The sequence below is a fragment of the Mytilus trossulus genome, chromosome 6 (genome assembly GCF_036588685.1).
Source record: "Mytilus trossulus isolate FHL-02 chromosome 6, PNRI_Mtr1.1.1.hap1, whole genome shotgun sequence".
NCBI classification, from domain to species: Eukaryota; Metazoa; Mollusca; class Bivalvia; order Mytilida; family Mytilidae; genus Mytilus; species Mytilus trossulus.
Genome location: NC_086378.1, coordinates 63,371,955 through 63,398,451, shown reverse-complemented (window position 1 = coordinate 63,398,451; position 26,497 = coordinate 63,371,955). Strand labels below are relative to the sequence as shown.

Here is a 26,497-nt window from a genome sequence, read left to right as displayed (position 1 = left end):
TTATTTTTCTTTACTGTTGAAGCATATGATAAAAAGATCATAGCATGTCATTTTTCATATCGCATGTATTATCAGCCCTCGGTCAATATCATGCTGCTCTTGGGCTAATATTGAACCTAGGGCTGATAATACCTGCGATATGAAAAATGCTATGTGATAATCTGATATTATCACATATGTTGTACTGATATGTACGTTTTTGCATGCCAATAATAGCCGGAAGTCAAGGTTAGTTATCGGCCCTCGGGGCCGATATCGATATCAGCCCTTAAAATCCATATCAAGCCCCCGAGTTAAACTTCCGGTGACCTGCCAATCAAAGGCTATTTGTAAACAAGTTGAACACAATGAAAAAAGAAATTAAGAAAATTACAAATGTGCTGTAGAAAAAAAAAGAAGAAATAAACAGTGAAAATCACAAAAGTTCCCGTAAAATTTTGACGTCATGATTGAAGAATTTAGAAAATATATGACGCCACACTGGCATGAGTAGCGAGATCGGATTCTTTTTAAGCATTTTTTAAAATTTGTAATGTAACACTTTAAAGTCGTTTAATATTTGCAATTCTTAGAATTAATATATGTATTGTTAATCATTTCTGAAACTTCACAAAACGTTGTAAACCTACTGTGCTACGAACTTTTTTTTAACTCACATTGATACATTCATTTATTTTTTTCGTTAACTATCTTTTTTTATAGATTTTTTATCAAACATAATTTGGTGTAAGCTATTTGTTTTCTCCTGCTTGAAAATATGTGATAAATAGATTATTACATGGCATTTTCCACATGGTCCATGGTATCAGCCCACGACCTATATCAAGCCCTCTGGCTTGATATGGGAGTCTAGCTGATACCAGGGCCATATGGAAAATGCCATGTAATAATCTATAAATACTATCTACTTAAGTATTGACTCATTTTTTCATGAATTGGTTGACCAACATTTGAAATACTACTATTAATTATAGTTCCTTTTCAACCGTTTATTAATCGGTCAAGCGTCATGCAAAACAAACACGTCCATAAGCTGCATATACAAGTTGTTTGGAAGTAAATGTACAACACACTGTGCAATATAACAAGAGAAAAATGTATTAAACTAATGTTCGAAAGGCATTGACTAAACAGATAAGAGTGTTTTAATCAACCTAGGATCTGTTATTCTGACTTCAAATAATTCTATGAAATCAGTAGCAACATTTTTGTAAGCACGTTATTTAAAAAATATGTTCCATCAATAGTATATATCTAAAATCACATGTTATTCAGTATTACTAAAATAATTATAAAAAAGAAGATGTGGTGTGATTACCAATGAAACAACTCTCTACAAGTGCCCAAATGACAAAGACATTAACAGCTATAGGTCGCCGTACGGTCTTTAAAAGCTATTTGTCATATTGGAATAAAATCGTATTTTCAATAAAATATCAACGTCCTCTGAACAATAAATTATTCATCAGAATCAAAACAATATTTTTCACATAGACAGACGAAACGAGAAAATATGATATCTTCCGACATTCATCCGTACAGATGTACCATTGTTGATGCTTATTTAGGATATCAATCAATTCAATACAGTAGAACCAAGAATAGTATCTCCGTGAGAATAGTTGACCAACAGAACGATATAAATAAATAATGTCTTTCTGTAATCTGATAATGAACTTCCAAATGTATTTTTACAGACGATGCAAGTGTTTCGGTTATTCATTACAAGGTATGAGCACGTTCCGATACAGAAAGCAAAATTTACAGTTTACCTACATACAGAAGGCCACAATTATGAAAATACCATAGATTCAATTTCTGTTGTATGATGACAATCGCTTAATTTATAGCATTCTGGATCTTATCAAAAGTTTTTTTAAACGAAGCTGTTACAGTCAGGACAGTTTTGATAACAATATAGTTATATATAAATATATAAATTAATTGTGACATTGTTATACATATAGTAAATAAATACTCTGAAGTATAAAAAAAAGAGACATTTGACAATGACATAGCAAACAAATATGCTGATTGATTCAAAAGTGTTAAATTTAGCTCAATAAAGTATGTGTAAATTCTAAAAAAAATGTTTCTAAATGACTTTAGAATTTAATTGTATGACGTTACATGATTATATTGATTTTGCTAATACAATGTTTGGCGGACTGAAAGACAAGATGTTTTCAACTCTGCTTTTATCTTATACCACCTGAGACATCAGTCATTGAAGTTATGGTGAACTATAAGTAACCGAAGTTATTAACATTATGTGATATTGAAATAATGACGTCAGAAAGTAATCAATGATCAAGGAAATAAAACAGGCTTCAAAACGTAATACGTTAAAAAAAAATGAGCCGAAGAATGTACGCTAAAGTGACAGAAATCCATCCTCACAAACACAGTTTTTACCAATAGATTGGATACGGCATGATCTTGCCAACCACACATTGATACATTAATGATAATGCATCCATTATTTAAAATGAAAAACCAGATTTAAAAGTGTGAAAAAACATTTGTCCACAGAGATCTGAAGAAAGGTTTTGTTTGAATCTCTGCGACATTTTCATTTGACATTTTCGTAAAAGGTTTTCAATATATGTTCAAGATAATTTTGAGAACAATCTTACTTCTTTTATTATGAATCAATGTTTGTTTAAAGATTTCAATTTTTATATACATTCTATATTTTTCTTGGTTGTTAATCTAGAGCATATGAATAAAAATGGGTTAATATACATCAACAACCAAACTTTTTCTCAAATAACTTATATATACATGCCTTTGTGTTTGAATTCATCTTCTTATTTCACATTACAGTAAGTACATTCCACGTGGTGTATGTACGGCATATTCAAAAGAATGAAGCCAAAATGATCTAAGGAATCACGTGGAAGAATCTAACTGAATTGAATGATAAATTGTTGGTAAGAAAATTATACAGTCATGAACACTTCCTTAAAAAGTTGGCAATTATTTATATGGTTAGGTAACCGACATCAATCTGGAATAGAACTGCATGTTTGACCCTTATTAATTTTCTAAATATCGATGAGGTCAATAATTTATTTGTCTAACATTTTATCTTAAAGAACATTATCTGGCTTTTGGTTTCAAGTAGGAAACTGTATTGTAAAGGGACACTATCGCATAAATGTAGTATTTATTTAGTATCAGGAATAACTAAACCAAATGATCTATTATAGTAGGATTACAATACCGTTAGCAATTAAGATTGATAACATTAATTTTAATCTTTACTGTTGAGTTCAACTGATCTAACAAATCTTTTTAAAGTATTATAAATAGCAGATTCTTTTCAACACGCTGTCAGTGTACAAGAGACGGAATCTGCTTCTGCAATGAAACCATTCGATATATTTAACCAACTGTCAATAACATTCAAATGTGTGTCCTAACATCCTCGTATTATATTAGTTGCCTTCTCAAAACATGTGTCTCTTGATCTCTTGATTTCTAATAACATTCCAAACTGGCAATCCTTTGTTCTGTACGTCATGATGCTTGGTTCACCTTTACTGGTCTAAGCATAAACCAGGCCTTTAGTTTTTTTACTTAGTATTCTGCTCGATAGTTTTCTCATTGTCAACTATACCGCATCATCTTATTTATATATTCATTAAGTATTGCTTATCGATTTTTGTAAGCACAATACTAATTTGAAATGATTGATTTGAAACATAAGTTGTTACAGTACATTTCATTAGTTTATTAGGGATAATTGTCAAAATGATTCATTTTCTCATTTCAGCATTCAAAAATACAAAAACAGCTATTCGGAGAAAAGAAACATCGGAAATCGCGAAGACCAGATATTGTCAATTGTCATTAATTAGTACATGCGATGCAAAACTTCCATTTGTAAATTACGTGCTTCTATTTAACCTTCATCTTATAAATTGTGAAGTTTGAACATTCACATGCATAAACGGTGATGCATAGAATTAAAACATAACTAATTTATAACTACTCAGAAGAGATATATGCGAGTAACAACGCAATTGATAAAACACATTTAAATAATATTATACATGCTAAATCAATAGGAAGTTTTGCTCTTATTTACATTGAAAACTAACCCATATATGACTACAAATAAGCATTTGTTCTAAACAAAACTTTCAATTGTAGCTACAAAAGCATGGATTAAAATATCAATAAATTTAAAGATTGTTACATAAAAAATAAGTAATCGAGATCTTTGACGATCAATTCCTATCCGTTGAATTCTACATGTATCTGAAATGGCTAAAGATGAATTGGCAAAACGATTGATATAAAATACATGCACGTAAATGCCTTCATGATTAGACACATTTTTGATATTAAATTACAATTAATTAAAGTTAATACATATTGAGCGATATTCTTTAAATTCAGAAAATATTAAAATTCTACCTAGATATTTTGATTTGTAACATTACACACCAATGTTTTAACTGATTATCTACCAATAGTAATTAGGAACCAAAAAACTTCTTTAAATCCGCTTCATATAGTTGTAATAATCCAAATAGGAAGAAGTTGTAGAGTAAATAAATGTTCAACGACGGCTACATCAATGAAAAATGTCATACTCTAAAGTTTCTTTTAGTGATAGAATTGTTTAATAATGAACGAGAATACATGTGTAACAATCGAGCGCTCAACGAAGAATAGAACAGAATAAATATTTGCAAAAACAGCTTTTACATCAAATGAAGATGAATTCATCCAATACCAGTATGTATCTTCATTTTCAGTATTTGGTTTCGTGTCCATTGCTTAGCAAAAATATGTATTCATTGTTAAGAAAATTTGAACTTCATTTGTGCACAAGGGATCACATGAACTAATTGCTATATTTCTTTTTCTAATTAAATAAGGAGTTAATATGTAAATAACTAACTCATTTAGTGATGACAGCCTATCCTCGCATTGATTAAACAAGTGGTGTTATTGGTGCTAGAACTCATACTTTCCTGAAGAAAATGTGAAAGAATGATGATATGTATCTTATATTAGTTGTCAACTTTTGCTACAGAAGAATATAGGTTGCTGTGTCATATTGTTTACATCCTATGCCGCATGAAGGAATGACCATTATCTTCACTGAACTTTAAAGAACAATGCATGAACTTCAATATTCTAAAGCTAAGAGAAACGTGATCTTCATCTAACATACTCTAATTTTCATTAGATGCAGTATACATTTCCAACCCTTGATTAAATGGCTGGCGATACCAAAGATATTTCTTTGATGAACAGTAGCTGCTAGCAAGATAACTGTTTAATCAAGAATTTCAGATCGCAAAGTTAAGTTATCCCTTCGAATAAGTGACGGACGCCATTATGATCTGGTTCACCGTTAGGGAAAATCTGTCAAAAGGTAACGTGGTTACTTTCCTACCTTCTTAGCCAAAATATTTCCTCAAGACGTGAAAAAAGGTCAACAATAATAAGATGATTACTTTCCTGCAGGAATACTGTGGAATTACAAATGTTTAAACATTTGTAATAAGGAAGACCGCCATCCGGTTTTTGAGTCTTTCGTTTTTCCCTTTGTTTACATTTTAATTATCGCAGCCACAACTGTTCCTCATGACTAGAACAACTGAGACTTAAAACATATAGTTTTTACTAACGATGAGAAATACTAGTGGAACTAGAAATGTTTAACCTTTTGGAATTAGGTAGACCGCCATCCGGTTTTTAAGGCGTTTGTTCTGCTCAATATTTAGTGCTGTTTTAGTCTTGAGTATTGCTTTTTTCTTATATAGTATTTCTTTGTTGACGAGAAGAGGCAGTTTGTTTTTCGAATTGGGATTCCATATTAATTGTAAAACAACTAAACCGTGCATAGCGGGCAAAAAAGATATTGAAAATGTTAGTTATTTTGTCAAATGTTTGTTTTTGATTATAACAAGAAAGACTCCTACACCCGAATCTGTCACTGTCTGCTCGGTCTTGCAAATTACAACAGTCAACTAGTATTATAAAGATTAAGTTAAATCAGTAATGAACATTGATGTTTACAAGGTAAATTGTATGCCTTATACACCGATCAAATCATTTTTGTCAAATAAGAACGTTTGCTCTTTAACTTCGTCGATTATTTGGCCTTTTTAACATTTTATAAAGTCGAGCGTCATTGATGAGTCTTTTGTAGACGAAACGCGCGTTTGGCGTAAATATAAAATTTCAATCCTGGTATTTATGATGAGTTTATTTGAAGTCTGTCTTTCAACTGGCATAGTCTCATTGAGGTCTTATTTTGTTTTAAAAACTTAAAAATTTTACTTCGTTAATTGTTTCTTGCCCTAATCTTACATGAATATGCATGAAACGATACCATCTTATGCTCGACAAACAATAACGAATCTGTCCATTTATCCTTCCAATTCAATCTCTTAGATAAAAACAAGTTTCAATATTTTATATCCTTATAACAAAGGAATAAATAAGTTGTATTGTTAAAACAACCTTGTGAATATAAGTTCACAGAGGTCACGGGATGATTTAGTACTATATAAGTGAAAACCTTACTTTTGTTTCACGTATAATGTTTTCGAAATAGCAAACTTGAAAAAACAAACAAAGTGCAATTGAAATCAAATAGAGAGCAATATAAAATATTCAGTTCCATCTTTTTAAAATGTAAATCAAATTTATTTTATAACAAAGTGAAAGATGATATCTAATAGAAAATGCTTGGTGTAGGAAGAAACATTAGAGCTACATAAAAAAAGGTAAAGCTTTTAAGGATTTATTTGTAATGTTGTACATTTTTATATTGATTTACTAACCTTTTATTTCTTTTCATGATGACTTACTTGATGCAGCAATAAAGGTCTTCATTATCATAAGTAGAATGAAGATGAAGAAGCTTTAACTTTTAAACAAACTGTACGTGATACTTCTTTAAAATGAGAGGTTATTGAAATCGTTGGGATTTATAAGTGTGGCGGGCACAAACTGGATATAGTTGAAATGTATTAGTTTACCAAAAAAATGTTCAATTGGCTAAACTAAAACTCATCAAAACTGTTTTACATGTTTACGTTTTATTAACTGATATGTAGTCCTGGTATCTATGATGAGTTTATTTAGATGGTTTTAATGGACACTTTCAGCACTATGAAGCTGCTCAATATTGATGGTCAGTTTTATTGGTGAAGGAAGCTGACGTGACCAGAGAACCTCCAACTGGCGGTTAGAATGCTGATAATCCTTGTCAATAGTCCATTTTTCAATACCCAATTTGAAGTTGTCTCCCTTTTCAGGGACATTAATTTTTATTCAAAATGGTGGGCTAGCAGAAAGTGGAAGTATACCTGTGCGTAATGTAGGTAATCTGTAAGGTTTTCAAATTTTTAAAGTACATTAATTTGTTTTTAAGCTAAATACTTTTGACATCTAAAATTATTTTTCATGGAAAATTTGTTAATTGCCAATTGGACTATTCAAAAGGAGTTGTGAGTAGTTGTCATAGGCAGAATTTGTACTGACAATCCCAGCATCCACAGTATTTGTATTTCGACATTTGAGATACTCGGCAATCGGCGTTCCTATTTACATTAAAATTGCAAAATAAAAACTATTCTTACTTGTTTTTTGTCGTATTTTCGTATTATGTGATTTTAGAGTTTGGTTTTTTAAGTTTTCGAATATCATATGACTGTATGGTAGTCGGGAACACCAGTATGTCTACTTTGCTTTCTCCGAGACGACAGTAAGACACATTCAAAGGTGAAACTTTTAAATTGATTGAGTTACGTTAAACGTTTTGTGGAATCGGAATAGTTAAACACGTGGCACGTCTTGAAATATCGTCAATGCAGTAAAGTATAGGCCATAAATCATTTTAAGTTATTCGTTGCTTGTGGTTTTTCTAATATTATTTTCCTGTTTCCAAGTAACATATATTTGATTCATAATTTGTTTTCTCCTTGATTTCGATCTGGTGATCATACACGGTTTTTTTGTCCTTATTATGCAAAAGATGTTTGTCAGTGCACGTGATTACGCAACAAATGATAAATATTCATACCACCTTCTAAATTATAATATCATTTATTCGTAAACAGTTGAACTGCCTTTCACATACTGCAAAACACTTATCTTTCGAGATTTGATACCAATTTCACAAACCGATTACGTCCATAAGCTCCATATACATAGTGTTCATAGGTATGCAGCACAATGCAATATCATCAGAGAATAGAAATAAACTAATGTCAGGATGACAGTGAAATACCAAGACCAATATAATTTATCGGTATAGAATCAGTTATTCTGTGCATGAAATATGAATATTGAATTATTTAAAAATTATTAGATTCGGAAATAAATCTTTTAATATCAATTTAAAAACATATTAGTATGTTAGTCATGTTCCATATACATTATTGTATAGCATGTATTTATGATCAAATTTCGTACATTATTACTGAAGTGAAGCTATTTGACATGCTGTACTAGAGCTTAACACGTAAAATGAAATTATATCTTCCTTAGAACAAAAATATAGAATATATATGTCCCCTAAATAATTGTGAATTTATCAAATAAAATATTGTTTAGAATATAAAATGGAAAACAATATTAGACTTCCCGGCATTCATTGTTACACTCAGATGTAACATTTAGTAGTCCTTATGTTAGATGTCAATACATAACATACTGTAGAAATTAGTAAAAACTTACCGTGATGACGATTGACCAACAGTTTAATCCTAGATAAATATACGTGTGTCTGTTATCAGTTTTTAAACTTCCGTTGTTATTTTAAGAATGCGATGCAAGTCTGCAGTTTAACGTATGTGCAAGCTCCAGTACAATATGTGAACTAAACAATTTACCTTGACAAGGGAGGCTGCATTTATGTAAATGTCATACTAGTAGAATCAATTTCCGTTGTTTAATGACAACTGCTTAACTGTCTTCACATCAAAAGAAATTATGACATTGTAATGAGTGTAGATTCTTTGATCTAATTAAGCATTTTAATCGATGATGTCCACAATCAGAACAATTTTGAAACCAAATAACTATATCTAAATATACGAATTAATTGTGATATTTTCATACATGTAATAAACGAATGAGGACTCTGGGGTAAAATTTGGAATGATAGGGGCATATGTTAATGACATAGCGACCAAATGAGTTGATTCCTGGAGGAAAACATTAAATCAAGTTTCGATAATAATGTGTAAACTGTATATAAATATTTAGATGTATAAATGGTTATAAAATTGTATGACGTTACCTGGGATTAATGAGTTTGATCATCAAACGTTCGGAAGACTACACTACGATGTTATAAAACATGTTAAATACCGCTTTTGTCAACTGATACATGTAGGTTAATACCACCTGAGACATAAGTCATTTGAGTTACGGGAAACGTTGGGGAAAACAAAGTCATTAAACAAAATGTTATATTGATATGATGACGTAAGAAGGTAATAAGTGATAAAACAGATAAAATACGTATTATGAATGAATGATAACGTCGGGTAAATTTTATAAAAAAAACACCATAACAGCAACCTTTCGACGCAAACAAGCAGTCTTACTAATAAAAATTGTACAAAACGACAATTTCAAAATAAACAACCAGGGAATCATGATGACTTAATTTTTATTAAACAGAATCAATATCTTGATGGTGGTGTTAACACAATCATTTCAGTAAAACTTATATAACCGTTGTCTTCTACTCGTTAGTGTTTATGGCTTCCCATTTATAAGTTTTCCTTGAAGTAAGTTACTTTTGTTTCACTGTTTTCATGTTAATCTTTTTGTGAATTATAAATATGGGTAGAAACATGTAATCTATGAAATTATAAAATAGAGCTACCTCATTGTTTTGCAAAACGTATTGCAAGGATTTAGTCGAAAAATGAAACGACGTTTGTTTCAATCTTAGAAACTGGATTTTTATGTGGCACTTTCCATTACATATACTATTTTCTATTTCATGAAACTCCACAGAAATTACTGGACAAAATAGGATAAGATAACAATACTATCGTAAATACCGCACACTAGACGTTTACTATGTACCACGCTTTATGTAACGTCACGTCGCCTTGACGTGTTATTATGCTTTATTGCTAATACATCTATCAAATAGTCAAGATGTCTTTTATTTCTATCACCCACTTTATGATATTATGGTGCCGTAACAAAAGGGAAAATGGATACGAAAATGAAAGCCGTACGATCGGGACACAAAGGTGCAGTACGGAAATTCCTAAAGAAATTTGAAGAAATTCATCATAGTTCCTAAGCGGATTACGACGAAATTGCAACATTATTAGAAGTAGTCACTCAGAGAAGAACTTTAGAGGACATCAACGAGAAGATCCTGGAGCAAACTTCAGGTGAAGATGTAGCAGTGGAAATACTGGAATCAGATAAGTACATGTTCAATCTAGAATATAAATTACGGCAAATTACAAAATTAGCAAAGTCAGTTCAAAATCAGAGTTTACCCGCAATGAACAAATTTCATCGAATTTGAAACCTCATGCCGATAGTTTTATACAATCAGTTCCATCTACATTTATTAGTCAACCTTTAACATCAGCAAACCAACAATATACGCATAGCTCACATTCACGCTCATCATCTAGCGCAAACAGCGAGTATCACAAGCTACCAAAGTTAAACTTACCTATATTTACCGGAAATAAACTAGACTTGCAATCTTTTTGGGACTCCTGTGAAACCGCGATCCACACAAATCCTACACTGAGTGATGCACAAAAATTTAACTACCTAAAGTCCCTTCTACAAAGCGAAACGTTAAAAACTTTAGCAGATTTTTTTAATGCCGAACACAAATTACGACAAAGCAATTTTATTACTCTAGGAAAGATACGGGCAAACTCATAAAATCGTCCAAACCTACATGCAGGCCTTACTGGATTTACAGGCTCCAAGTAATACAATTACTAGACTCCGTTACTACTATGGTAAGACAGAACCGTATGTAAGAGGTCTCGAGGCACTCGGACAGATAGACGATACGTATGGATCAACTAGTTAAAATCTTAGGATTACGATAGGATACAGCCAGTGACACATTAGGATTCGTTACGTCTAATCTAGATACTTTAGAACTAATAACAAAACGCGAAGTACTAAGACAATCATCGAGTATTTATGATATTATTGTGCCGTTCGTAAGTAATTAGATTGATAAAATGGTGTTTTTTTTACATTTTGACATGCGATTCTATATTTCCGTATATAAATAACGTGTTTTGATTATCCTTCGTCATGCGCACTAGAGACAAGATCGAAGAACCAAACACATGAAATATATGAAATAAAAAAAACACGTTTAAATGACTCCATATTCTAATTACAATTCAAAAATTCTACTCACAAGAGATATTTCAAGAGTTTTGAAATATATTTACAAAACAAATTCTATCATTTAACATAATTATCATCATGCATACATATAATCAAATGATCAGGAAGTCCCGTCTCATTTAGGATGATTTTGTCATATCAATTAGATGGCACCAACCATGAGGTACATGTGTAAGGTTATTATGGCATGATTTTTCATGACATATTTCAATATGAATTATAAAACAAACGCATATCATTCAAACATCCTTTGCTGTTGTACTTTAATCACTCAGATTTGCTTTTTCTTCTTATGTTGTTCACCGTTATTCGTGACAACCTTTGTTTAATACAAAGAAACTTTACAAACCAAATTTATCATGACAGTCAATCTGACAAACTCAGATGGGTCTCCATTAATTTTTATAAAAGTCGAAAATTTCAATATATCGTATCTTCGAAATGTCCCTTGTGACTACCATTAAACAATGCATAACGTTATTTGAATGACATTTAGAAGTTGAAGATATTTTTTCTTTCTTAATTTCATGTTTAAAGATTTTCTGTTTGTACTTTATTGTTAATTAAATTTTACAAAACCAGCTATACGATCTTTATACCTTATCTTTTTAAAATGAGAATTAACTTTATGTTAGCAGACGATAATGGAAGAACATATTAAAAGTGATTCAATGTTTTAAATCGTGCAAGTTTAAACATTATAAACTTTTAAACATTAAAGCGAGATACAGTAACAACGCTCATTATTTCACCGATTGTTCTGTAAAGTACAATTCTTGTTCAATAACAGCAGTCAACAATTCTCCTCGCGCAGAATTTACTAGTTCCTTAGTGTTATTGTGGTATATTAAACGTGGTGTCATTTTAAGGCGTCTTACCTCGACTGTTATTGAAACGACTAACATTCTAATTTTTATAGTTTGTCGGAGACCACGGTGTTAAATGCGAACTTGTTATTTCAATTTAATTTATTCACATCCTTTAAAGAAACACATAAGTATTTACACCTTTTGTTTTGTTTAAGCGTTGAAGTGACGCAAACTGAAAGATGTCACCAATCTCAAATTACAACTATTCTGTTAAATTTCAGGAAATTAATATTTTTCTGAAGCAAAATATAACATCAGATAAGGAGGATGGATTAACAGATTCATCTTAAGTAATTAGTTACTAATTAGAAATGACACATCGTAAAACATCCTTTGAGTTTGTTGACTTTTTATAAATGTAGTTCAAGTGTCAGTCACTTGAGCGGATGGTGTTTTTTTTATGAATCAGAAACTCAAAGACGACATATGATATCTCTCAAGAGCTAGGTGTTTTGTGTGTTGGTTAATTTTTGTTTTAGTATGATGTTTAAATGAATTCATCTCGTTTTTTTGGGGTCATGATTTTTACATCGTCTCTTTGACATAACAGTTTCAATTCTACCATTTGGTATCTACTTCTTTTTTCCAACAATCATCTTTAAGAGATCAGCCTCTTTAGAGATAATTGCATCCTTTGGAGACGGTGTGCAAAAAATAAAGCTTGTCTCTTATAGCCGCTGTCAAATAAAAGTCTTCAATCAGTAATGAAGTAAGTAAATGGTATGATTAATGCTATTCCTTCTGATTGTTAGATTAAGACACGGCGACTACAATGTATTAGCAATTCTGTTTAACGATATAATTGCAGTTATACTATCGACCCGTAAGAGCAGGACAAAAAAGATGGTCAACTCACTTTTCCGTTAAGTATAAACGTATAGTACCACATATATTGACTAAAACTATGTACACAAATTATGGTAGTTCCAATCCAGATATTTCATAAATCTGTTTTTCGTTTTTGAATTCGGCTTTAATCAACATTGAAACAATATTTATTATAATGGATATATTCTAAGATAAACCTTTTTTAAATTGTTGTATTTAGCAGAATCAATCAAGAGTTTTATTCAAAGTACAATAATTATGTTTTTCAATTAAATACTAGTTGTTTAATAGTTATCAAAAGTACCAGTATTATAATTCTATATCTGCATTTCCATTCAAAGACAAATTGACCATATACGCCATAGTTTATTTAGAAAAACACATAAATAATTTAGTATAAAAAATATAGATAGATAATTTTGTGATATCTAAAAATGATCTTTAAAACTGTTGAGGACTTGGAACATGGTTGTCAAAATGTGGCAGTGTTAAAACTAGAACATGTAAATTGTGTTCACACACATTTCTTTTGTAGTGACATGCAGGCTGAATAATTTTTTTTTCGATATTGTGTTTACATACAACCATCGTTGTTTATGAGAACCTATCTTATAAACAATAATAAGCAAATAAAAACATATGAAATTAAAACAATGTGTATGTCGGTGTATTTCAATATCTGCTTGACGCAACTTGATAACTGTTAAACATCTTGATTTTAGCAAAGGTACCTTCTTAAAACACATTGTTATGCAAGCAAGAGTTCAAAGTCTATCAAATGTGCCATCAGGTTTTAATTGTGCATATCCTTGCAATATGAGAGAGCAAACTCATCTGAACATACATTTTCTGAAAGTATTTTTTTTGTTTCTTTTCGGCTGGTTCTTAACAAATTGACGTATACAGCACATATTTTTTTCACAGTTATGTACAAAAACTAAACATATTTTATATAGTTTCATAGTTAATGCTCAATTGCTGCTTCTTGCAATGCATATTTATAGAATCTATAAGTTTGTGCAACACATTGAATTGCAATGTAATTTAAAGCAAAAAAGTTGATGTCCTTAATGTTTTTTAAGGGAAGATGTGTTTTTATTTTTGGAAATATGCATGTCGATGCATTCTGAAATTAAAGATAAAACAAATTTATTTGAACCATATAGGTTGCTTTAATACGAAGTCACATAACATTCAGTAGACATTTGTACACTTCAAAAACATATCACCCCACATAATAGTGCCATTTACACTCGAGGTATTAAATCTGTATTTTAATATGTCTGGGCTGTAATGTGAATTTGTCTCGATGACATCTTTCCCATTATTCAACAATCCTCTGGTGGTCAGAGAGTTGGCAAATGTCTTTTTTTAAGACAGTCGAATTGCCCATCGATAATATATTTATTGTCATGATTGTTATCAAAGTTTTTTTTCAAGAAGTGTACTGATGTATTTACTTAACCAAGTCACCCAAAAGGAGGATAGTTGTACGTGAAAGGCCTAACTAAAACACTTCAATAAACTCCGTAAATATAACAATGAAAATATAACTCATAAAAAATGTACTGAAAACTATTGTCACGATGAAAACCTCAGCAACGATTAGTGTAAGCAAATTTGTTTATAGTGGATTGGGAAACAAGTTATAACAACTTATACTTATCCATTTCTACTTTGCTGGTACTAATGTCGTCTTGTTGTGGCATTAGCTTTCAACGTTTAAAAAAAATGTTAAGGTGGTGAATGACTTTAAACACACTATCCAAGGTGCATGCATGTCTAGATGTTTTGACTTCCAAGCCACTAAATACCAATGCATTTTGACATGCTAATCTCTCCAGCACGAACCTATTCTTAACTGTTGAATGCAGTAGTAATTTTTTGGTAAAATTTAACTTGAGTTCAGAACTTTAAGTATGGTTCACGAATTAATAATTTACTTTCGAATTTCATTTGCTTTGTCAATTTAATTTAGTTTAATACCATGTATAGGTAGCAAAAAAAAAATGTTTGCAATGTATACTTTCGTGAATCAATTACATGTGCGATGTCTCATATTACCCATAGTTTTCTATTCAACGTCAGTAAATTACGCTGCACTTTAAATTTTGATAAAGATTAGTTACATAATGTAACGCAACTGATTGCATGGTAAAGCAACTACTAGTATCATGAATATATTGTGGTTCTATGTTTATCTCGAAATCTTCTATTTTCAATTTAATTTCATTGTGTAATAAATTAAACTTATATATTATAGATGATATGATGAAAATCATGTTTGCCAGCCGCGCGTTTCGTCTAAACAAGACTTATCAGTGACGCTCGAATAAAAACAGACACAAAGGATTTAAAAGTGCAATGTTTGCATATCAATAATTTAGAAAATGGGAAGTCCGTTTACGATGTAATTGTTTCAATTTAATTTTCCTTGTATTTATAAAAGTTTCAAAGATCTAGAAAAATGGAACTTCACAAATTGTTTTATTAAGAGATTCGGAAAATGAACCCGTTTTAAAAAACAATTATCATACTTTGATACTAGTAAAAAATAAAAAGTTACGAGTCAGTTTTACTCGTTACATAATAACATATTGGCGTTTTCATTATTTAGCTTGAATAAACATACCATTAAGATACGACGTTTTAATATAGTAGCAAATAACATGAATGAAAAATCCAATAAATGCAATGACACTGAATCGTCTTGTTTGAATAGTTTAGTGTATATGTTATAAGTATCTCTGTAATATTATTGATTCGATAAAATAGCATTAAAATGATTTAAATTATTCAGACCATTACAAAAAAAATATAGACATTAACAGTATGAAAACACACTCGGGATTACCAATATCATGCATAATGTTATTTGATGGATGTGTTTTAGACAAAAAATTGTGGGATAAAAAGTTGAAATGCCTTGTTTATTCACATTGATATATATAACGGATTACAAATGTGTCGAGGTTTGTGATTGGATAACAACACAGAGATGTCAGTATATATTCAGGAAACTGCCGGGGTATATACGATGTTTTTATCCCCAAATGGAACCTCAAAAACGTCATCATAAACCGGTTACTATGTGACGTAGTCAAAAGCTATACAGAACAATAAGGAATGTCAGAGGCTCACAGAAGGAAAATAATGACGTGCTTCAGCCAATAATACGTTTTTAATACAAAATCACGCAATTTACACTTTAAAAATATTTAAATCTAATGTTAAAAGTGTTATAATAAATTATTACATATACGATGAAATTATATTAACAGCAAATTATAATATCCTTTACGTATGCCGAACATATCAGGTTGAGTTTTCAATATGTGTGTTGTAAATAATAAAAAAAAATAAGCCAGACACACATACAATACAAAATATGATTTAAAAACTTTATTGAAACTATTTTTTAACGGATAAAAATTTGTCAAGATTAAAAAAAGGTGCATTCAAATGGATTACTCAAAATATTAAAGAAACAGTAAACATGTAATGAATATACATGCTGCATTGTGAATGTTCAACAAATACCTGCACTAGAAAGTAACATTACGTCAGGAGTAATCCGTAATATATGTGTTATTCAGGTCTCAGACAGGGTATATACTGTGACATTCCCGGCTTAGAGCTTATATCCCCTTCGCCTTCGGCTCAGGGGATATAAACTCTAAGCCGGGAATGTCACAGTATATACCCTGTCTGAGACCTGAATAACATATAATATAGATTCTTACATTGATACCAGTGGATTATCGGATTTATCCAATCGAGGTAGTTAAATTATCAATTTTAAAGTCCGAGCCGCCTCGGCGAGGACTTTAAAATTTATAATTTAACTATCGAGATTGGATAAATACGATAATCCACGAGTAACTATGTAAGAATCTGTTTCTCTAATGATTAAAAATATGTTTTCTTTTTTTGTTAAGCGAAAATCCCCTTCGAGTGCCTTTCACATTGCACGAAGTTGTCAATTTCATTAACACCTGTTATCATATTTTGATTCATTCAGTTAGCTAAAAAGGTCATGACCCTTAAAATCATCCAATGATCTTTTGAGATCACCAGCAACCACACGTTGATTAAATTTTTTTATACAATGGGTTCGGAAAGGGATAAATCCATAGAGTTAGAGAAACAAATATACAACTGCATTTAATCTGAGTAAAAATATCCCACTAGGATTCTGAACAGACATTCAAAAGCATTTCAATTAAAGTTTAAAGGCTTTTAAAATATGAAAAAATTGCTGAGCTGAGCAATATCTGCTAGGTATATATAGTGTAATAATAGACGTAAGAGAAGTAAGTTTTCGGGACTCATTATCGCAATTAAAATAACGTTATTCCATTATACATTAAAATCTTATCTGAAGCCTGTGACAAGTCATAACCAATAAATTTGTAATAGCGACATATATTAGTCTGTGCATCCTCTACAGAATTGCACTGTTTTCGTTATAAATCACAGATACCGCATTTTTGCGCCTGTCCCAAGCCAGGAGACTCTGGTCTTTGTTAGTCTTGTATGAGTTTTAATTTCTGTTACTTGAGTTTAGTATGACGTCCATTATCACTGAACTACAGTAGTACATATATTTGTTTAGTGGCCAGCTGAAGGGCATCAGGGTGCGGGAGTTTCTCGCTGCATTGAAGACCTATTGCTGACCTTCTGCTGTTGTCTGTTCTATGGTCGGGTTGTTGTCTCCTTAACACATTCCCTATTTCCATTCTTAATTTGATGTAGATATATGGTTGTTCTAAATACAGATACTATTTTATGCATGTACACGTTATCTTTGGAATTGGACACAATACATTTATAGTTAGATATATGTACTGTTTCATTATCACTAAATTTCATTTATTTTGTAAGGGGTTAAGGAATGTAAGGTAGTATAAATGGATGATGTATTCATCAAGACATTACAAAAGTCGTGTAACCTTAGGGACAATTCCACTAAATACTGACACAATTTTTACGTCAATATATCTCCATATACATCTAATATAAATTACGTATCTTAGTTTATGATATAATTTGCCAAAACCAATTTTATGTAAGCATGAAATATGGTGATAAAGAATAATCAAATGGCATAGATAATTCATTATTACATACTCCAGTATTCACCTTAGTGGTATCTGTGATGTATAACGGAAACAGTATAATACCGTAGAGGATGCACAGACTAATATATGTCGCTATTACATATTTATTAATAATGACTTGTCACAGATTTCAGAGAAAAATAACTTCCACTTCACTATATACTAGCTACTGTAGCCAAGTGCTATATGTACTTTATATGTATAATAACTTGAATATGTTTGTAATAGAGATAAATATTCTAAAATAAATCGGTAGCACTGTAAATATTTATAAGTTTCACTTTTCTTCGTCGCCCCTAAAAAACAGAATGTATCGAAAAGCTCTGCTTTCAAGAAAAGAAACACCAACTGAAACATTTCAGCCGTTGTTAATTCGAATTTTGTTAAATAAGAGCCGCGGTCTCATTTGCTAACATTTTTTTATTTCTTTAAGTATTATTCTCTGAAAAGTTTCAATCTCATTTTGATCATAAACTCAATTAACTACCAATACGTAATGATTTGGACGACTTCCTAACATTTCTGTCTATCTAACTGTTTAAGGTACGCGTAAAACAACAAACAGCTACTTGAACAAACTCCTTCTTTTTCATTTACTTTAATCAAAAGAAGAATGTCTTATAATTTGACTATCGGAACGGAATAGAAATCATATTAATTTTCTGTAGGAGCTTAGGGTGTCGTTTTAGTTTTAAAGTACATTGAGGTTCGGCATACATTAATATTTTTTATCAATCCCAAAATTCCCACTATCACTTACTTGATTTTTTCGCCGGACCAATCAAAACATTGGCATTGTATATGCAAATTACCAATTATGACTTCTTTTATCCCACATACTGACGCAAGTGAAAAGTGAAAAATCATTTCAAAATTGAAAAGAGTATGAAAACGGGGAACGTGTTAAAGAGAAAACAACCCGACCAAAGGGCAGAAAGCAATCCAAGGCCACCATTGGTACTTCTACGCTACGAAAAATCCATAACACGGGTTTCAGCTGGCTCATAAATAATAACATATTCTCCGAAATGTACATAACAAGACATGCAGTGTTACATCTTTACTACTACAAGATCAAACATAATTATACCAAATATTCAGTTAATATGAATATACATTCGTAGTGTCTGTATACTTACTGTACTTCGGTAATGAAATGTTACGTAGAGTATTTGAACCTGCGCGAATGAATAATGCGCATCATTGATATACTATATTGATATGCTAAATAGCAAACACAGTTAGAAGGCTTGAGTCCATTATATGATCAAAGATGCTTCAGGTCAATTAATTAAAACTGATGTCTATACAACGTAAAACGAACTCGGGAAACAATATGCAATCTGACAACACCAAAATATTTTAATTATAAATGAAGACACCAGATGCCATTGATTCAGTTGCAAAATATTATAGCCTTGAAACCATGACACTAAGATCTAAATCTTCAGAAGACAAATCATAAACACAGCGAAGTTGACACTTGCACTGACAAACGAAGTAATTAACCGATAGCGTAATTGAAATACAGTTTGACAGATTCCAATATTCTTTAGGAAAATGCACATACGCCATTAAATAAGATCCATTATACCAAACCTAACTAAGACGGCTTGAAAATTCTTCAAATACCATCGGCGATTTATTTGCAGCTTGACTTCTTTTTAGAGACAAACAAGAACCAGGAAAATAAGTATCAATATATTTTTACTAAATTTGGTTTAGGAAAATTTCTGTACTTTTTTTAAAAGTTGCAACAAATCTAAATTAACACAATGTAGGTTTTTGCGACGATGGGATTTCAGTTTTCTTAACGATACAATTTCGACTGCGTGGTGGTGGCAAATTTCTAATTGAATCGGACAGGGAAATTTTGATAAGTGTAAACTAAATCATGCCTTCAGATGTTTTGCACGAAATATTTTATATTTTCAATAGGGTTATTATTCATTTTTAAATGAAAATAATCACAATAACTTACAACGGCTTTTCTACCTCAGGCATATATTACCTTAGCTGTATTTGGCAAACATTTTAGGAATTTTGGTCCTCAATGCTCTTCAACTTTGTACTTTATTTGGCATTTAAAACTTTTTTGGATTCGAGCGTCACGTTCACTGATGAGTCTTCTTTTGACGAAACGCGCGTCTGGCGTATAAACTAAATTTAGTCCTGGTATCTATGATGAGTTTATTTAAATGATATATATATAGATAAATTAAAACATATCCTCAATCCTGAAACAAAACAGGACACTATCAAATTAGGCTCCTTTTTAAAAAAAAGTCACCAAGACTGAGGGCAGGGAGTCCTTGATATTATTTTAATCTCTTATATATATTTATACAAATGGGACAGCCAAACTCATAAATCGAAAAAACACTGAAAACACCATGGCTAAAAATGAAAAGGACAAACAGACAAACAATGGTACACATGACACAACATAGAAAACTAAATAATAAACACGAACCCCACCAAAAACTAGCGGTGATCTCAGACAAAGTGTCTGCGTAGTTTTTTTTCATCGTTTATATGTAACCTGTATATCATGTATAATGAAGTATCAATAAAGTTTAAGTAATATAGTAACAAACAAAAAAACAACGTTTAAGGATACTTTATCCCATCCTTATCGAGTAACATTAATTGTATATGGCGGCAACGATGTCATCGAGGTTATCAACAAGTCTGAGAAATGATAAAAAGCTATTTCCAAAAGTCTGTGTGTAAATGACATACAGTCTAAACAGAACTCCTGTGTCACCAGACTCGCAGATGAGGTTTCCTATTAGGCAGAACTATATCGGAAAATAAAACGAAATACAAGTTCATAACAGCTTGTATCTCGTTTTATTTTCCGATATAGTTTTTGAAACGTTTGATTTTTTACATTTTTATTAGCTCAAACGTACATTAACTATTGCCATGCAGTGAAGTTCATAACAGCTTCACTGCATGGCAATAGTTAATGTACGTTTAAGCTGATAAAAATGTTAAATATCAAACGTTTCAAAAGTTTCTTTTTTGTGTGCAGACAACATGCAATTTTTTTTATCTTTAATTTATTCAATATTTACTACATATCAGATTGAAACCAAAATTTCGTATTTACCTTATGATTGGTATCCTAAGTTTAGAACATACACGTTTTACATAAAAACATTCCAGTATTAAGTCGATATTTTTTCTTCTTTCCGACTTTTAACTCCGGAATACCAAATGTTTTTTTGCAAAATAATTAGTACACTGTAGTAGAACAATCCGGTACACGGTCAAGCAAGAGCTACTAAAACAGGCAAAATCAAGCTTACAATCGGTAAAATGTTGAAAAAAGTAACTGATTTAAATGATTCTTTTGTTTATTTAGAAACTTAAATATTAGTTCCCTCCTATCCCAAAATTAATATAAAAATATATTACCGTGTTTTACTTCGTTGGGTTGATTCTACTCGACAGAGTATTACATGTAGAATGTTCTTGACCAGAGAGGGTAACCTGTCGAAAAACTCGCTGAGTCAAATACTGGTAAGAACAAAATACAGTATTTAAGAAATAATTAATACCAGCTATACTTTATTGTAGTTTTAACATGGGTTGGCATTATATTCGTGATTATTTTTGCCCGAGCGATAGTGAGCGCTAAAATAACACGAATTAAATGCCTTCCAATGTTTCACCTACAATAAAGTATAGCTTGCATCAATTAATTCGATATTGAATAGGATAATACAGGTAATTTTTATGTCTGATGTGTATAAATGTATAGCGTTTGTGAGGCTCTTTCATAAACCTCCGTTTTTGTTTGTAAACAAGCAAACGCCTGGCAATGTGATTTTTCAGAAGGAGGAGTTTGGAACAGCCAGCATGAACGGTTGTCGTATCTAGGTCAAATATGTCAATTTCGAATTGAAACATATTACAGTCATGATAAATTAATAAGTAACAACATGTTCATCATTTAAGAGTTCGGAAGTGTTTTAAGTTTATGAAATATATTAAATGCATGCAAATTTGATAAAATTCATTATCCTGCTGTTTTCAATATACGCATGTGCAAACACATTTTATTCGGTTTAGAGTCTGGGTTTATTCACAAAGCGAAAGAAGCACGTCATATTAGAATACACATTATATGAAAGAAAGGAGATTTGGGGTAAACATAAAGGAGACAAAAACCTAACAACAAAAATATAAAATACATCTTCATATAATATTTGATCAGCTGTAGCATTCGCAAATCTATGTATTTTATTTTCAAGAGGTTTAGCGATTTTAAATCAACTTAAAAGAACAAGGATTTCTAAATAATTAATTTACTCAGGTTAAAATGAGAAGAAGAGTGATGAAAATGAATAAAATACGCAATGACGAACGATTCTAGTATATTTAAACTGAATGCAATCATGCTAATTCTTTATTGATTAAAATTTAACAAATGTATCTTTGTTTCCCTTGATGCGAAGAAAATAATTACGAACTGGGAGTTTGTAATTAAGATTAAACTTTGGTTCACTAATCCGCTTTTTCAATTTCAGGAACGTAATATAATTATTATATTAAGCTTCCGTTTTTGATTCAAGAGAAAAGTTAAGGTGATAAAAGGCAAATTGGCTTTAATATGGGTATATTCTTAAACATGGTGTGTTCGATTCAAAATATAATGTTTCAGAAGAATACTTGTGGGTTGGATGTCTTACTATTATGAATTATTTTTTTATTTGTAAAAGTTTTTTTTTTGTCTTGCTGCAGTTAAAGGTACTAATAATGAAACATGCCAAGCGAAATATCTGATTTTCCAGGCATGGATTCTAATTCAATCACAGGAAATTAACATGACTTGTACCGTGTAAATATTTGCTTATCAAAAGCTTTAATAAGTCTTATATATTTGATTTATTGCTACATCTTTCACTTGGATTCACATTCGTTTTAAAGGTTGCTTAATTGATATATAAACGTGATTCCATGTTTCATGGGAAATGTTCGTATATTACAAATCCATTATTTTAACTATTCTGACGTATTTTTATGGCGTTAATGGATGTTTTGTAATGAAAATGGATGTTTACTTAGTAATTTTAACTTGTAAAACATGCAATATTAATTCCCTGGATTAAGCAAGTGGAATACCTCTATATATGTTACGTTTGTTTTACCCTTGGCGTTCATAATACAATGAGTTTGATATTTAGGACCATAACAATCATAAGCCGATTAAAAAGCCCTCCAAGAATTTTCGCAGAAAGTTTAATTTTATTTGTCAAATTTTCAAAAATGGAATGTTTTTGAAATAAAAATCAAACGTTTGATAGCATGAAAAAACATAAAATGAGGAACACAATGAAAAGACAATATAGATCTTCAAAGCGGCATACAAGTCATTGACAGTGTCGTTTGCTAACTGTGAAGAGGCAAACGATTCGTGCATCTCTAAGACCTAAAAAATAAACAATAAATTCGTCCAATGGATAGGATTTTGCCCTGTTTTGTGTACTAGTATGTTAAAATCATGCTAAAAGTTGTTTTGGTGAGGTTTTTTTTTATACACAAACAGTCAAATTACTTTACTTTTTAGACCAAAACCTTTGATTGACAAAGGAATAAAATCTGTCAAATTCTTGTTCACATATTTGACACAAATCTTCCTGTTCGATTTATAAAATATTTAATCGTATATCAAAATTATTTTACAATGCATGGGCTCGATAAAATGTATCAGCATTTCGTGTTTATCCTGGTCTAGACGCCTTCTAATTGACAATCGAGATGAACTCTGAAGACTGCCGACTGGCATATGACCTGATATTAATAATTTTTATAATGATCTAAATAGATAGCTAGCTCGTTCGAATGGATTTGTCTAGGTCTGTTTGATTTATACTTAAAGTAAGATATATATAAAATTGAGAAAGGAAATGGTGAATATGTCAAAGCGACAACCACCCGACCATAGAGCAGATAACAGCCGAAGGCAACCAATGGGTCTTCAATGTAGCGAGAATTCCCGCACCCGTAGGTGTCCTTTAGCTGGCCCCTAAAAATATGCATAATAGTACAGTGATAATGGACGTCATACTAAACTCCGAATTATACACAAGAAACTAAAATTTAAAATCATACAAGACTAACAAAGGCCAGAGGCTCCTGACTTGGGACAGGCGCAAAATAGCGGCGGGGTTAAACATGTTTATGAGATCTCAACCCTCCCCCTATACCTCTAGCCAATGTAGAAAAATAAAAGAATAACAATAAGAACATTAAAATTCAGTTCAAGAGAAGTCCGAGTCCGATGTCCTAAGATGTAACAAAAGAAAAGAAATAAAATGACAATAATACATAAATAACAACAGACTACTAGCAGTTAACTGACATGCCAGCTCCAGACCTCAATTAAACTGATTGAAAGATTATGTCTTCATCATATGAATATCAGGCACAATACCTCCCATATATATATTTAGTATCGTTATTACCTGCAAGAATGAGCTTTTTACGAATCAAATAGTCAATCAAATGGGTTTTCCTTAATTCCCCTTCAAAGTTGACATTTCTTTTTCTTTTTCCTTATATTGAAGATAACATGAAAATGAATTCAATGAGGTCGAATTATTCACTTGTGAATGAGTAATTCATCCGTATTGCTTCTTGTCCAGTGTTGGCACAATTGTACTAAACTGTCTTCTTCAAGCGAATTATTGTTCCACGATGTCACTTTCATTTTAGATTTGAACAAAACAAAAAAAAATCATACTTTATTTGTTTTTTATCTCAAAGTTAATGCCCCTTAAAACATGTTAAACTCTTCTCATCATTTGTTCAGATTTGTACATGGCTGTTAATTGGTGTTTACACAAATGCTTTACAATTAAGTTCGACAAAAGTAAAGAATGATAAGAGCCAACCAAAATTTTGCACAGCCCCCATGGATTTATATATTTAGAATTTAACATTGTTTTCCCAATAAGTAACCACATAAAACCAAACAATCTATGATCATGATGATATGGCAATTCTATCACCATATTATTCATATACAGTCAAGAGTGTTTATTTACTAGTATTTATAGAATATTCGGTACGATTATTTATTCTTGAAAGTTGATAGATGGAAATGACGGTTTAGGAAACGAGGGTATTGTGAAAAGTGCAGGTCATCAAAATGCCACCCAAAAACGTATTACAGGGGTGAGTATAACACTCTACTCATATTTAGGCATCATATTGTACATCTCTATTGTTTGCAGCCGTTGCTAGGTATTTATGCATCCAACAAAGTATTGAAACAATGACGTACGAGAAAATGCATTGCACATAACCAATGCATTATTATCATTGATATCATTAATATGCCTACGTGTACGTAAAGTTAATTTTCTTCTGTTCTAGTATTAATCTAAATTCATGATTTCTCATTTTTATTTGTTATTCAGTTGATTTGTGAGAACTCTCCGTCATAAAAATATAATAAAAAAATTATATTCGTTCATGCCTGTCACTCAAAATTTTAGCGATTCAAATTTCAATTCAATTGAATAAAATAATTGTGATTTGACAAAATATAAGAAGTAAACTTACTTACTTTGATTTCCCTGAATAGAATTCTCCTACACTAATTAACTAGAACTATATCCAATATCATACATCTATACAACAATCTCAATGGTTTTAGGAAATATCTATTTCTGTTGTCATCGAAAGTAAAATTTAATCTATGAAATTTACGCTATATAATTACACGACGAGAATACATAAAATTCATCAATATCTTTAAAGAGAATGGTACCGATCAATGATGTTAAAATATATCAATAAAACTGATTATATTGTGTTCGTCTCAGGTGGACTGGAAATCAGCTGAATGGAAGTATGCTATTCAAGTGGTCATTGTCTTTTAATGATTAACCCTGCTGTGTAAACAGTAGAATATATTTTCAATGGGATTGATTTCAAGCCCATTACAAGTATACTTGTTATCAAAGCAATTCTATGAAACCAAATTTCAAAGACTTTTCTATAACTTGTTGTTTTAGAACTTTGTGCTGATAGTTATTGAAAAGATGGTACATTATTGAATTTATTATTGCTTATTGTTATGTTCAATATGTTCTTTATTGTTATCGATTTGTATCTGCTTAATCTCCAGTTGTAATGTGTTCAGGACAATATTTATTATAATATTTAAGTGTCATATGAATATTTGCTTCGTCAATATAATATTGTGCCTACTGACAATGATATAGTTAAGCTTGTCACCGCTATCTTGACACACAAGTATGACTC

General features: G+C 31.0%; 1 protein-coding gene across 1 annotated transcript in view; it reads right to left on the bottom strand.

Moving 5' to 3' along the window:
* The window catches only part of LOC134723649 (uncharacterized), a 45,656-nt gene extending 19,762 nt beyond the window's left edge, over nt 1-25,894 (bottom strand). The window contains exon 1 of the mRNA XM_063587210.1: nt 25,797-25,894. The gene's annotated coding sequence lies outside the window, so the exon portion shown is untranslated. The remainder of the gene's footprint in view (nt 1-25,796) is intronic.
* Nucleotides 25,895-26,497: the final 603 nt, after the last annotated feature.